Source organism: Pteronotus mesoamericanus, unplaced genomic scaffold (assembly GCF_021234165.1).
Source record: "Pteronotus mesoamericanus isolate MK-2021 breed Mesoamerican mustached bat unplaced genomic scaffold, CSHL_Meso_final contig_74, whole genome shotgun sequence".
NCBI classification, from domain to species: domain Eukaryota; kingdom Metazoa; phylum Chordata; class Mammalia; order Chiroptera; family Mormoopidae; genus Pteronotus; species Pteronotus mesoamericanus.
The window spans coordinates 591,097-606,329 of NW_026555247.1; the positions used below are offsets into that span (position 1 = coordinate 591,097).

General features: G+C 36.4%; 1 protein-coding gene and 1 pseudogene across 4 annotated transcripts in view; both read left to right on the top strand.

Annotated features, from left to right (window-relative positions):
- DLGAP1 (DLG associated protein 1) overlaps positions 1-15,233 on the top strand; it is an 870,852-nt gene that overhangs the window by 356,151 nt on the left and 499,468 nt on the right. The gene's annotated exons all lie outside the window — the stretch shown is intronic.
- On the top strand, positions 2,765-3,979 carry LOC129078608 (ubiquitin-conjugating enzyme E2 Q2-like; annotated as a pseudogene).

Consider the following 15,233-nt stretch of genomic DNA (forward strand, 5'->3'; position numbering starts at 1 on the left):
ATTTATATATAACAGGAGTACCAGAATGAAATGTGAAAGAGAAAGATGCAGAAAATACACTCAAAGAAATAGTATCTGAATATTTTTCTATTCCTGATGAAAAGCATTAATTTACACATCTAATAAGCTTAGTAACTCCAATTCTGAGAAACACAGAGATACATACCTAGACACATGACAGTCAAAAGAAAAGGCCAAGAGAAAATTTTGACAAAAACAAGAGAAAAATGACTTATCACATACAAGGAAACCTCAGTAAAAGTAAAAAAAGAAGAAAAAAGTGCCAACCAAGAATTTTTATCTAGCAAAATAATCTTTGAAAAAATGAAGTCAAAATACATTTCCAAATAAACAAAAGCCATTTGTTGACCTGACTTACAAGAAATTCTAAAAGGAGTTTTTTAGGCCAAAAGCAAATCACACCAGAGAATAACTTGAATCCACATGAAAAAAGAAAGAGTGCTAATAAAGGTAGTTATGTAGGTAAAAATAAGAGAGAGTATAATTGTTTATTCTCTTCCCACCTCTAAACTTATTTAAGAGCAATTGAATAAAACATATGCATAATATGGTATCATTGGATTTATAACATGTATAAATTAATACATTTCACAATAACAGCACAGAGAAGATAGATAGAAGCGAATTTGCAGTGGAGTAATGCAATGTCCCCAGTGGTAGCTCAAATCCATAGAAAAAAAAATGAGAATCAGAAATAGTATAGAAAGATTAATATAACTATGTAAATATATGTACCTTTTTCCTGTTCCTTTAAAAGGCATACATTATATAAATTACAAATTATATAAATTATGTAATTATAACAAAACATTGTTTGGTTTTATATATATAGTAACAATGGAATGGAATGGAATAGAGGTATATGTAGTATAATTTCTTTATTTCATTTCACTTAATTTTGTGTAAATCTGAAGTAGATTTTAACAAGTTAAAATGTACAGTATAAGCACTAGGTCAATAAGTAAAAAATAATATGTACAAGAGGAATCCCTTAAAAAGAACAGAATTATCTTCTAGAGGGCAGGCCCCTTGTCATACAGGCTTCCCCTTCTAGGTGAGTGTTCTAGGAACTACCTGTATCAGTGTACAACCAGCGTAGTTGGGAGAGGCTGCATTCAGCTTCAGTGAATTTTTTTAAGACTTTTATTGTGTTTGACCATTTCATGTTGGGCAATTTATAAGTGTATCTGCCCATACGGTGCTGAGTGTTCAGCAGTTTTTGACCAAAAATGGCATGACCCCTATGCCCCACCCTCCCTATTCCCTTGATCTCGCCCTGAGCCACTTTTTCTTTTGTTTCCCCAGATGAAGAAAGTCCTCAAATATAAATGTTTTGCTGATGTGGAAGAGGTGAAACAAAAAAAGGGCAGAAGCACTAAAAGGCATGTTTTGATCATTGGAAAAATCATCTTGATAGGTGTATTGCATCAAATGGAGAGTGCTTGAAGGTGACTGAAGTTTAAACATGTAAGAATAAATACACAATTTTTATAAATAAATTCCTTTTTTGGGTCCCACCTCATATATAAATAGAAATAAAAATCATTTAAAGAAAATATACTTGAAAATATCCATTTACTACAAAGAAAGCTATAAAGTAAAACAGAAGAATAAAACAGGTCTTTCTTTTTTAAAAAAAAAGACTTTTTTAATTTATTTTTAGAGAGAGGGGAAGGGAGGAAAAGAGAGAAATATCAATTGTGGTTGCCTCTCGTATGCCCCCTTAACTGGGGACCTAGCCCGAAACCCAGACATGTGCCCTGAGTGGGAGTCAAACTGGCAACCCTCTGGTTCATGGGCCAGCACTCAATCCACTGAGCCACACCAGCCAAGGCAGAAAACAGATCAGAGATATATAGAAAATGAAAAACTGAAATAGCAAATAAAAATCCAAATGCCACAAAAAGTATTAAATATAAATGATGCAGTCAAAAGACAGATTACTGGATTGGATAAAATTACAGACCCAACTACTTGCTGTGTACCAGAGATACACTTTACGTTTAAATATACAAGCAGGTGGAAGGTGAATGATGGGGAAAGATATACCTTTCACAGAGCAACCTTAAGAGAGTCAAGGTATCTATATTAATATGAGACAAAATAAATATACTTTCAAACAAAAAATGGTGCTAGAGATAATGATGAATGTTTCATAATAATGCAAGAGTCAGTTCACAAGGAGAATATAACAATTATTAATACATATGCACCTAAGAACAGTTCTAAAACACGGGCAGACTTGATGAAACAAAACTGACAGAATGGAAGGAAGAAATGGACATTGAACAATAATTGAAGACTTCAGTACTCTATTTTTAATAATGGATGGAATAACTGAACAGAAGATAAACACAAAACCACAGACTTTAGCAACAGAAAAAGACAACTAAACCCATCCATCAAACACTCCACTCAACAGCAGCAGAATGAACATTCTTCTGAAATGTGCATGAAACAGTCGCAAAGATAAACCATATGGTTGGCCATAAAACAAGCTTCAGTAAATTTAGAGACAAATTATGAAAACTACTTCCTCTGACCATAAGAGAGTTAAATTAGAAGTCAACAACATATGGAACTTTGAGGGATTCACAAATATGTGGAAATTAAACAGTACATTCTATAAATAATTAATGGCTCAGGTCAAGTGGGTTCCGCAGATCGCTGCTGGCCACCACCCTCACCCTCTTCCAGCACTGACCACGGCACCACCAGCTCACCTGCCAGAGATGAGGGGATGATGTGAGTATGGAGACTCCAGGCTGAGCTCAAATTCCTGGCTTTCATCTTCGGCAAGAACCGTGAGCAGTTCCACGTCAGCCAAAAGCTGGACAAGCTGCACTGCCAGCTCCTAGTGCAGCCATCCGGCCGCATGGCCCCAGCACTCATGCTGTTCTGCAACATCACAGAATCTTATCCAGCTTCTTCACCAGTATGGTTTGTGGACTTTAATGACCCAAATCTTACATCAGTTCTGTAAAGACTAGAAGAGACTAAGAACGATAGTTAGCTTTGTCAATGATTGAAGCGGTTGAAATGTCCGGTCTGCCGATTATGTAACCTCCTAAGCCCCTGGGTGTTGAGATGCTAGATCAGCCATGACCCACAGGTCAGAACGGAACAACAGAAGAGGTGACCTCAGAAGAGGAAGAGATGGCTCGAGGTATATTAGAAGACTTGTGTCACTATGAGATGAAGGAAGAGCCGCCTATTATTTGAAAAAGTCAGAGGATGAAGGAATTGAAAAAGAAAATTTGGCAATATTAGAGAAAATTAGGAAGACTCAAAGGCAAGACAATATAAATGGTGTGGTGTCTGGGTCTGTACAAGCTTCAGATAGCCTTATGAAAGAGCTCAGGGACATATACCGGTCAGAGAGTTATAAAACAGATTTATTCAGTGGAACTCATAAATGACAGTTTGTGTGACTGGCATGTTAAACTTCAGAAGAAGGTTGATCCTGATAGTCCTTTGCACAGTGACCCTCAGATCTTAAAAGAAGAAGAAGAAGAAGAAGAAGAAGAAGAAGAAGAAGAAGAAGAAGAAGAAGAAGGAGAAGGAGAAGAAGAAGGAGAAGGAGAAGGAGAAGGAGAAGAAGAAGAAGAAGAAGAAGAAGAAGGCATAGACTATATTTTGCTTGACTTCTCTTTTAAGCATAACTTTCCATTTGATCCTCCATTTGTTCAAGGTGTATTAGCTGTTCTCTCAGGGCAGTATGTGTTGGGTAGTGGTGTGTTATATATCAAACTTCTCACAAAATGGCTGCAGCGTTGTCTACTGGACAGAATCAGTCATCATGTAAATCAATGCCACCTTAGACAAAGGCAAAACCGAAGTGCTGTTTGAAGCAAATAAGAATCAGTATAATGTAGCAAGAGCCCAACAGTCTTATAATTCTACTGTACAAATACACAAGAAAAATGGCTGGTATACTCCTCCAAAGGAAGATGGCTAAATATTTTGATTGTTTCGTGTTTGGACCCAGTGTTGCTTTAAAGAAAATCTTTCCAATGTGCATACACCTTCGAATGCCCCTATAACAGCACTACCAAAGACATTGGCTCATAGATATTTTAGTGGATGATCTGTCAACTGACACCTTGTATAAGTTTTGGCCTTCTCATTTGGCTCATTTTAGGTATCTTAGACTGAATAGTGAGGCCTTTGTTATATTTCTCTTGATGGATACACACACTAGCCACTCCTTATCACCTCTTTTTCTTGAGAAATGAAGTCTGTTAAGCAGGGAAGTCAGCATTAGGTTACTGAAATTGCAGCTTTTCCATAATGATCGCATGCATTATGAGGATTTGCAGTATATTGTTCCTTAGAGCCAGTAAATGTCTATTTGGTGTTTAATACTGGTTTAGAAAATGTAAGGTCTTCTAAGTCACAGGATCCTTTTCAGATTAAAACCATTTTATGATTTTGCCAAAATAATAAAAGGAAACTTGCACAACAAATTGTTAAACATTTCTATGGCCATGTGAAGATATGAGCTGTTTCCAAAGATATACTTTTAACTGACTTCTACTGTACTTTTTAGACAAAGTAAAGCAAGGTTAGGCCAAGTAAGCAAGTAAGGCTTGTAATAGTAATTTCCACTGGGGCATCACAGTATTGCTGGGCTGAATCTGTGTACAAGTTCAATATGCCTTGTGAAGATCTGCGGCACAGATCTTGACATTATTGAAAATACTAAGTCATTGTACATTTCCATTTTATTAACAGCCTGTTGCAATCATTTGTAAACTTATAAAGTGATTGGCAGTCAGAAAGACTCCTTGAGCAAAAGTTGCACAGTTAAGTAAAAAAAAAAGATATCTAATTTGGAGACTCAAATTTTTTGCTATACTCATAACAATGGCTTTTACCTAAAGATTAATAGGAACTCTACACATGTTAATTCTTTTAAAAAACGTGACTCAAATCAGTATACTCTCCATTTTATTGCCCTACCTGAATCAGTCCTGTTTGGTAATAGAATTTTTAATATACCCACATTTAATTTAAAAGCAACTTCTAATCATTAGGTGCTTTAAAAATAAAATCCAGGAGCACTTTTTTCTGCATAAACCAGTTACAAGGTTCAAAATTGTTCCTTAGGCATTTGCTTTGGAATTCAGTGTTTAACTTTGTAAATGACATTGGAGAGACTTGGCACTTTTGCATTATGGTGTGGTGGAGAGGAAAGTAGATAACAACCTTTCTGGCATTCTTGTTCACGTGGTTATATTTGTATACAGTTCTGATTGCCAGTTGCTTAGACAAGTGAGAAGTCATAATTCTTTAAAGCATTACAGTTCCTTAAATCTAAGGCTAAATCTTGAATACATTATTGAATTCTTTAATATCCTATGGCTAGCAGACTGACAGCTGCACATTTGTCATGCTTTGTTTTTTTTCTCTTTTTTTGAGTTTATTTTTCATTGCAGATTTATTTCTCAATATAAATTTTGTAAATTTGCATCATTTATGAATGAAGAATAATTTATTTTTAAAGTAAATAAATAAATAATAAGCAATAGGTCAAAGAAAAGTCAAAGATAAATTGGGAAGGCAAGAAAATTAAAGTTTACCAAAACTTACAGGATGAAGTACAAGTGGTTTTACTGAATTTAAAAAAAATGCAGATTTGGCTGTCTGTTGCTACAACAGCTAAACTTGTAAGGGAGGTACCGATGCAAAAAGAAGTAGGTTTTATTCAGATGCTGCACAGTCTGGGAAATGGGGGACTCCCCGTCTCATAGGTCATGTCCTCTGCGAAACCCAGACAAAGCCCAGCTCTCCTCAACAAGAGCAGAACGAAAGGCAGTGCCCAGAGTTCCTGCTCCATTTTAAAGTATTGTCATTTGGAGCCTGCAGGCAGCTGCTAAGCGGTCATCCAGACAGCTTAGCTTGTTCCCAGCCGCTGTCTGGCTTCCGGCTCCCCACTGAAGGCTGTGTGTGGAGCGAGCACAGCCATGGCCATGCAGCTGCTAGGGCCAGAAGGTCACATGCTCCTGGTGAAGGGAGCATGTGAGTACACCAGTGAATGCTTCACCAGGTCAGCCAGAGCAAGAGATAGAAACTCCCTCCTGGAGGTCACAAGCCAGGCAGCTACTAAGGCCATGTGGCCCATGGAGAGAACAGGCCAGTGCACCATCCAAGTGCAGGTCCTGAGCAGCAAGTGATGAACCAGAGCATTTTCCTTTGTTCCCCTTGGTTTGTATTAGTTTGGGTATGGGATGACCAAGAGCTTACTCATCTTTCTAGCTTTTGGCTTGCTCTAGGCCCTATCCATTCATCTTCCTAGTTTTCTGTGCCACCTGTGCCCTGTCCATTCATATTTCTTGCTTTTAGCACCACAGTTTAAGAACCTCCCCTTGGCACCATCTTGGCCACCAGGGGAGACTCCCCTGACTCCATGTCCCAAGGCTGCCCAGCTTCCCTGCCCTCTGGACCTCAGGACTTGCTGAGGCATCCCCACCATCTCTGAGTGAGAGCTCAGCTGCAGCTGTGGAAGCGCCACTCCCACAGGGATGTGTGGACCCTGCAGCTTGCTCACAGGGTCCACCAGGGTTCCTGCCACCTCTGGGCTTACAGCCATGTGAGCAGGATGCCGCGATCAGCCAAGCATCCAGGCTCTGCACCCTCTACCTGCAGAGGGGCACTCCCAGCTACCTGCAGCTTGACATAGTCTGCCAGGAGTCAGGCACTTCTGCTAGGTGAGAAGGGGCAGGCTGAGGGTACAGTGTCGTCCACCGGTGACAGCAGTGCTGACATGGAAACTTGTAGCTGTAAATGCCTACGTTAAAAAAGAAGAAAGATCTTAAATCAATAACTTAATCTTCTGCCTTAAAACACTGAAAACAAAGAACAAACTAAACCCAAAACAAATAGAATGAAATAATTATTTCATTATAATTATTATTAATTATTCACAATATTTCACAATAATTGTTATGGCAAAAATAAAGTAGAGATAATAAAATAAAAAGAAATCAATAAAACCAAAAATTGATTCTTTAAAAAGGTCAAAAAAATTGACATCCCTTAACTAGACAGACCCAAGGAAAGAGAGAAAACTCAAATCGCCAAATCAAAAAAGAAAAACTAAACATCTAAATTTTTTTACAGAAATAAGAAAGAGTATATGGAAATATTATAAGTAGTGTATCCTCCCAAATTAGATAACTTACAAGGGTATGCAGCCCACAGCCCATGGGGCGCATGCAGACCAGGCTGGCTATGAATGTGGCCCAAAACCAAATCATAAATTTATTTTAAAACCTTTTTTTTTTTGGCTCATCAGTTCTCATTAGTGTTTGTGTATTTCATGTGTGGCCCAAGACAACTTTCTTCTTCCAGTGTGGCCCAGAGATGCCAAATAATTGGATACCCCTGAATGGGCAAATTCCTAGATAAATAAAAACTACTGAATCTGAGTCAAGAAAAATAGAAAATCTAAATAGACCTATAACAGATTGAATTAATAATTTTAAAATGTCTCATTAAGAAAATCCCAGGCCCAGATGGCTTCAGTAGTGAGTTCCACTAACTTTTATGAAAAATTAATACCAAACACATATAAACTCCTCCAAATGACAAAAGAGGAGGGTACACTTTTTCATTCATTCTACTAGACCAGCATTACGCTGACATCACAGGGAAAGAAAACTGTTCTTCAATATCCCTTTTAAAATAGATGCAGAAGTCCTCAGCAGAACAGTAGCAAACCAAATCCAGCAACAAGCAAAAGGATGATATACCTTAACCTAGTGGGATTACTTCTAGGAATGCAAAGTCAGTTTAATTTCCAAAAATTAAATAATATAATACATTACATAATGGGCTAAAAAAATCAGAAGATCATGCCAATAGACACAGAAAAATATTTGCCAAAATCCTACATCCTTTTCTGAAAAAACACTCAACAATTTTGGAGTAAAAATCCTCCTCAATCTGATCAAGAACATCTATGAAAAACCCACAGCTAACATCATAACTTTTGGAGGAAATCAGCTTCATGAAGTGAAGAGAGCTTTATCTGCATTTTGAGAAAAAAGGATTTGTAAGTAGAAAATATTTTTTGGAGAAAGAACCATTCTGGGACAGGGAGCATGGCAGGGTTGACTCATATGGAAAAACAGACAGCAGAAGGATCTTGGGACTCGGAAGAGACACTTTCTAAGGAATAGTAAAGGGATAAAAGTAAATTATTAATGAAATCCACACAGAGTGTTTGAAAGTTATCGAACACAAACCATCTCAAAATATTCCCGCAAATGACCCAACTCAAAGAAAAGAGGTGATAATTTTTTTTTCCTTCTGTCTTTCCTCACATTCCCAGGACCTTGATCTCTGGTACTGTTCCTACTACCTCTGTTTCATTGTGGGCTAAATCAACCTTTAGGGAACCAGGAAACCTAGCTAGCTTTTCCCCCTAAATATAGTATCTCTGGGATTGGCTCTAAACAATAACATAAAAATGAGCTTTGGGGACCTGACATAATCATAATTTGGAAACTGCCTATGCACAGTATTTGTTACAGATGATTTGTTTTCCTAATTATGGTTTATTAAACTTAATTCTACAGTTAGTTTCCATTCCGTGAATACACACTAGGGAAATTAAATGGCTTGAGAGTGATACACACACATACACATGCGTGCACACACACACACACACATATAAATGTATATATATGCATATATACACATACTTTTTCTGGACACAGAAATATTTTAAATGTGTTTTATATACATACACACACACACACACACACACACACCCCACACACAGACACACACACACATAATTTAGCATTCTAAGACTTGAATGACCCCCATAAAACAAGCTAGGAAAGGAAAAACGAATTAAAGGATGAAGATTACATTTTTGGAATAGTCTGAGTTAAGATTAATGGTCATTAGGTTTATTAGAGCTCGACTTGGATCAGCCCTGAACTTGATACAGGCTGAGGTTCTAGAGCAAAAGATTCCAGGAGTAAATCTAGGGAGGAGAGAAATAGTTTCAAGAATAGTGACTCAGGAGATTCTCTACTGGATTATACCTGGTGATTGTTTCACTGAGTTGGAAAGGGCCCTCCTGCATCAGGAGCTGAGAAAACAGTATAAGTAGCCAAGTATAAAGCAGGGGGTGTAAAGTCAGTTGACATTTTAGCCTCCTTTGAACATTATAGTAACCATGGACTATTTTAACTCTAGTCACCTTATGGCAGGCAGAATTCTGAGAAAGACTTCAATGAGCCTGTCTTTTATAATTTTCTCCTCTTTGAGTTCAGGTGGAAACTGTGAAGATGAGATATCACTCCTTAAATAGCAAAAGGGAGATTATTTCAGCTGTTTCTATCCAACTACATGAGTCCTTTAAAAGCTCATTAATCTCTGGAAAAATGGTCTGAGCCCCAAGTATTATGGCTCACGCAGTCCACACTCATAGCCATTATTCCCAAAGCATACCCTGGTGCCATTGTGGGCGGTACAGGAAGATCTCTAGCTGTTGGTCACAATCTGGACCCGGAATTAGCACAACCCTTTCCAAAACAAAATCCAGGTCAACATACAGACTGTTCAGATGGTTTCCTGTTTAGTAAAGCAATTCATTCCCCTTTGTACAGCTCCAAATATTGTACAGCTCTTACCTAAGTCTTCCTATAACTTACACCTATTATGCTATTTGTACAGCAAATACGATTTTGTGCTATAAGAGCTGTAAGATCAAAGGTCTAGTTGATCTTTCACTTCACAGCCCTTCTATTTTTTGAAGGTGGCTCTTGCTTTCCCCTGTTTTCCCTGGGTTCCTTTTCTTTCCTCTGGAAGTGTTCCAGGCTACAGTGTTGCTTAACAAGGAATACAAAGCCCCAGACACAGGTACTGTGTCTGACTAGTACCAACTAGAGGACCATTTCCTTCCTCAGTCTTAGTACTTTTCTTTAATAAATGCTGCCTAGATTTTCTGTATAATACTTTGCTGCTGCACCACATGATGAGCTCATTTTCACATTCACAGGATAGGAAATGATACCCAAACTCATTTTGCATAAAGTTGCATAATAAATGTCATTAGTAAATAAAGACAATTACAAGATGTTGGACTCTTTCTTTGTGTAATACATGTTTACAATTCTTTTCTCGTAAGGAAACAAACAAAAAAAGACTCGTTTTTAATCAAACCAGAGAACACTAAAAGGAAAATATAGAAGGAAAATCATACACACCACATGGAATCATAACAAAATAGAAAAAAAATGGAATCCAACAGCTAAATGGTGCTGCTTTGACTCTTCATTTAGTTGAAAAGCTAGAGGGGTCAAACATTCCTATCCTGTTTTTTAACAGCTTTATTTTTTTTTATCTTCAGATATTTTATTTATTTTAGATTGTTGAAATTCCTGGGGCATTCTATTTATTATTGTTAGAGTTAGCCATTGTCATTACCCTTGTTTGTATTGATTTCATTGATTATTGCTTGAGACTGGTTTGAATCTATGTTGTTTTGGTGTCTGGGCATCATCTTAGGGAACACAAGAAATCTGATTAGTAAAAACAGAACAGTCTGTATAACTGAAGGGAACAAAAATCTTTCATTTCAAGACATAAGGTAATAAAGTTAACAGCTTTATTGAGAAATAATTCATATACCATACAGTTCATCCATTTGAAATGTATGATTCAATAGTTTTTAGTATGCTCATTCACAGTGTTGTGTAATCATCACCAAAATCTAATATAAAAACATTTCATCCACCCAAAAAGAACTCCCCAAATCCCTCTATTCATATTGGTGAGGTAGAAGGCACTGTCATGCATGTTGGGTCATAGGGAACAAGTAAGCTGGGAAAGGGAATAAACGGAGCAAGAGATGGATAAAGGAATGTCTGTATTCTCTGCAGATCGCACTGGACTCCTGCGCTCCTCCTCAAAGGCAGACGTCTTCAAAACAGTTTTCCCTAGTAAATTAAGCTTGTGGAAGATTCACTGTGTGATTCCACTTAAACCTAATGGAAGTGTCAGCACTTATAAGAAGGCTAAATTGTGAATTACATTCCTCACCACCAGTTCTCCCTTTGCTTTCACTGAGGCTGAAGGAGATCCTAAGCACAGTGTGTTTTTGCTTCGGCAAAGAGACCATTGTAATCAGTGGTGCTGTGTTTCAGGTAGGCTATTTAAAAACAAATGTTTGCATTGGGTTGCTTTTAGTAAGGCCTGTGTGATTTTCTTTCATGTTGTTTAGGTTTCAGGGACCAGAGTATTAAAGAAAATCTAGTGCATTTTATTTTTAATTATCAGAATGTGAATAGAATATTTATTTAAAGTACACAGCTGTAACAAAATGCATGACTCTTCTCTGAGACTTACAAACTCTGAACTGATCTAAGAATCGACTAACATTTGAACGATGGCCAGCACTGGCTGTTTATCCCGTTCATTCCACCTCATCTAGGGCGATAGTTGGGTATTTATGGAAGTAGGTCTTTATGGAAGTAGGGCGATAATGGAAGTCTTTAAATCAGAAACATCAGGTAATACAAAATTACATATATTGCGCTGATATTAAAAGCCCTGGTAAATATTCTTCTTCAAAAATGCTGTTTTTCTATGTACTATTTTTCTAAGGAAAATACAGTTTGGGGTTTTTGCTTTTTGTCTGGGAAGAAAAGCAGTGCTTTACCAGATCTCTGAAGTTCTGTCTCTCTGTTCCCTCTGCTGGCTGAAAAAAAGTACTACTGGCACTTCATGGGGTCTATTTTAACAAGTGTAGGAGCACATTTTCTGGTCTGTGTGATTAAAAGAGCTAAAAGAAATGCAATGATCAGTATTAAAATTTTCGAAGACAAATGAAATTTTTCCGACCCACTCCTGTGCACAGGAAGGACTCCCTTCCTACGCCCTCAGAATGTGGAAAAGTGACAAATGCAGGGTTTGGGGACATGACAGCTGATGGGACACCCTTATTTCAGCCAATGAGATCCTCACATAATGTTTGTAAAAAAGAAGTGAATTCAGAGCAGGACATTTTGTGTGTGCAGAGTTGTCAGGAAGGGCCCAGGATTCTATATGACCTATAGCCAAATCAGTTAGTTTTCAGTATTGTAAGTATCTTGACACTCAATATGCTGTTCTCTGAGGTGAGCTAAGGAATCTGTCTCTTCTCCCTGCCATGTACTATCTCTAAGCTAGAAAAAGAAAGCAACTGCTACTGCTTTTTCAAAAAATGGTCTTGCGTTTCTTTTTTAGGTTAAGCAGGGTTTTTTTTCTAATTACTGCTTTTAAATCCTACTTTTCCTAGATATTTGGATTGGGGTTAAAGAGGCAGTGAACATTTTTAGAAATAGATTGTTTTTAAATTGTCTTAAATAACAATGAATTTCTGTCATCTACATGTTTCTTTGTGTGAACCCTAAAGGTCAAAGCTAAATCAAATTTGCTAAGTTGAATTAAATTCATTTCATTCACAAACTCAATGATAAATGAGTATAATGTGGCTTTAGATAACATGACTAAAATTTTGGGAGTAATTTAAACTTGAGATTTAATTTACAGTTTAATTTAAAATGGTCTTTCTACCTCTGAATTTACTTTTATTTTATATTGTATATGCTGAAGTATTACAGGTTCTCCTTTCCCCTAAGAAATGGAATATAAAATTCACAAGCATATGTGACACTGGAGACTTGGCAACTAACTTTGAGTTTACCCTGCCTCCCTTACTGGGTCACGTCAAAGCTGGAGGAAAGGTGCGCTCATCACGGTTATGAAGTAAGGCCCTGTGGCTGAGTGCCACTTCGTGCCTGTCCTGTGCTTCATTCACCTTCAGGCATCCAGAAACAAGGACATTTCCTGAGCACCCACCCACTGACAGTTCTCTTGCTTTTAGAAAACTGAGGACACTCTGTGGCTAAAGCACAGCCCCGGGGGTTACACAGCATGTTTGTCCTTCTCCCTCAAGGCATAGGAAGCTCCTTGTATGCAGGGACATTTTTACTCTCCTATGTGTCCCCTTCACCCAGCACAGTGCCTGCCCCCTCTCCCCAGGTGTCTGTGTGTATGTGTGTGTTTCTATCATTTAGTTCATTGAATGAGTAAATGTGGTTCAAGTACTAAACATCTTGATTATCTGTTTATGATCTCTTTTGCTGGGATGTCTTTTGCAGGCACAATAGCAAAGGGAATAAGATTAGGCAGACCTAATAGAATTAGAGCAGTTGTAGATAATCGTAATAGCTAGAAAGACTGCACCTCTTGCTCATTTATTTGAACTAAAGAACAGAAGAGCATTACTTGCGTTACTAAGACCAGCCTCTCTGTCTCTCTTTTGTATATTCTGAAATGAGAGAGAATATGTGTATAATATATGTAATCTGAAACCCAAAACCAGAATGTATCAAAAAAGGATGTTATCAGAAAATCAGTGTATTTGAAGATTTTTCAAAAATGAAAAGCATATGAGATATTAATGATCAAAACAGAAGACCAGACAATACCAATAAATCAAGCCTCATTTCTTAATACAACCACTAAAATTGACAAATCCTTTGCTCCCGCATGGGTCAAAGGGGAAAGGGGAAACCCTAAATATAAATGATAATAGAAATAAAAACAAAGATATAACTACAGAAAAAGAGGGATCAAGAAAGCTTAAAAGATTACTTTGTACAGATTTGAAAATTCTAAATGAAATTATTTTCTAAAATATATACATAATCAAAATTGTCTAAAAGAATAATTTCAAGAAAACAATAATATAGAAGAAATTAAGATAGAAATATATCCCAAATATAGGCATCAGATTAAAAAATTTTTATTCATTATTCCTACTGTGCTTTAAAGAAATAGGTAAATTTTATAGTGAAAAAACAAATATTTCTTATTAATTAATTATTAGTATAATATTGACAATATATAATGTTTATATAATTATAATTACATAATGTAAGGAATAAAAAATTTTTACATTATGAATTATTTCTATTATAAAACCATGTCCAGATAAATAGAAAAAGATTGGAATTATCTTGGCTAATTAGAAAAGACTAGCAAAACCTTAATACCAAACTAGATAAGAGAAGGCATAGCCAAAAGGAAAAATGTCGTCCAATCTTATTTGTAAATATTAAAATAAAACTTTTAACTAAACTATTAGTAATTTAAATATAGCAGTACTTCCACAGAATTAAATGTGCTGATAAAGAGCATTAACTAGGTAAATGTAGTTTGATTTAGAATATCCACTAATGTCATTCTCTATGTTAACAAAGAAAGGAAGAAAAAAAATGTATGATCAGATGCTGAGAAAAAATAAAAAATAAAACCCACTGCTGATTTTCAAAGAAATAGCAAACAAGGAATAAAGAAAACTTCATCTAACTTGCCGCTGCAAGCATCATTATCAATGGTAAGGCTTTAACTGCATAAGAATAAAAGTTAGAGACCACATGTAGGTATCTGCTATCTAAGCTATTCAGCACTATGGAGTTCTAGTTAATTCAATTAATCCAGAAAGTGTAGTGTTATGAGAGGAGCAAACTTTTATTATCTAAGTTAGTATGATTGTCTAAGTGGAAATGAAAAATAAACAGCTGATTCTTAGAACAAATAAATGACTTTATTATGGCAAGAATAGAAATCAATAAGAAATATAAATGGTTTTTCTAAAACCCCAACTAAACAATGAGCAAAAATTCTTAAATTTCCTTCACCATCATAATCAATATCATAAAATACCTAGGAATACATAGAAACATATAAAACATATTGAAAAAAACTATCAAGCTTTTGTGAAGTACATCCTTGAATAAACAGAAAAATATGCCAAACTCCTGAATAGGAAAGATTTTTGAGAAAGCCAATTCTTCTAAAGTTATTCTATATATTTAATCCATTCCCAATCAAAGGCCTAAGGGAGTTTTTACTGGTTCTGCAAAGTTGACCTGAAAATTTATCTAAAAAAGGAAATGTAAAAGAAGAAACAAAATTTTTTCAAAAAGAAGAGAAGTAGAAAAAAATGAACATGAGACACTTTCTCTACCAGGTTTCAAAACATACTGTTGAGGTTTTAAACCCCACCTCTCCCAGGTGCTCTTTCTGATTGTGAAAAAATTGTAAATAAATTTATGCCCGGGTTAAGAATTAATATACAATTTCCTACACTGGCAGTAAAGCCAGAGTGCAGAACTCAGCATGGGCTTCCTCTTTCTTCCCTC